This window comes from Psammomys obesus, unplaced genomic scaffold, assembly GCF_907164565.1.
Source record: "Psammomys obesus unplaced genomic scaffold, mPsaObe1.curated_primary_1811, whole genome shotgun sequence".
In the NCBI taxonomy this organism is placed as follows: domain Eukaryota; kingdom Metazoa; phylum Chordata; class Mammalia; order Rodentia; family Muridae; genus Psammomys; species Psammomys obesus.
In genome coordinates, this window is record NW_026596073.1 from 25,302,175 (window position 1) to 25,303,134 (window position 960).

The window sequence follows — 960 nt, forward strand, 5'->3', positions numbered from 1 at the left end:
TAATATAATATAATATAATATAATATAATATAATATAATATAATATATCATGTAGTACAAACACAACCACATTGTAATGGGAGAAAACAAACAGAAGTAAAAGAACCCAAGAAAAGGCACAAGAAACAGATATACAGAGACCCCTTTCACACCATAACATTTTTTAAATGTACAATTCTGCAGTGTTAAGCGTGTCACTTTACGTGCAGAATGTCTTCATTTTACGAAATTGAAACTCTTCATTCATGGGTTGCTATTTCTCTCTTCCCTTCCCTGACACTTTCAGCAGCCACCTTTCCACTTTTCACTTCGAAGTTGGCCACTTTAGCTATTCTTTAAGAGCGGACTCACACCGTGTTTGTTCTGTGTTCTTGTGGCTGGCTTGTTTTGCTCAGCACCTTTCCTCTTGTGAAAGCTCACTGTGGTTTTAAGTTGCATCTCACTGATGAGTGGTATCCAGCAACTTTTCAGACACCTGGTAGTCACCTCTTTGTCACCTTTACAAAATGTTCAGTGCTCACCCATTTGCAATTGGGTTACATGTTTTCTTGCTCTTGTATTAAGCTTTTCATATACTTTAGATAATATATCCTCATCGGATCCATGGCTTTAAAATCTTTGTTCAGTTACTCTCTCTCTCTCTCTCTCTCTCTCTCTCTCTCTCCCTCTCTCTCTGTGTGTGTGTGTGTGTGTGTGTGTGTGTGTGTGTGTGTATCTGTCTCTCAGTTTTTTGAGACAGAGTTTCTCTGTGTAGTCTTGGCTGTCCTGGACTCCCTTTTTTAGACCAGGCTGGCCTCGAACTCACAGAGATCCGCCTGTTCTACCTCCTGAGTGCTGGGATTAAATGTGTGCCACCATGCCCAATTCTCTCCTGTGTTCTTGTGTAGTCATTTTGCTGTTCTAAAACTTAAGTATAAGTTCATAGTCTAATTTGATCAGGCTCTCTGTCTGTCTGTCTGT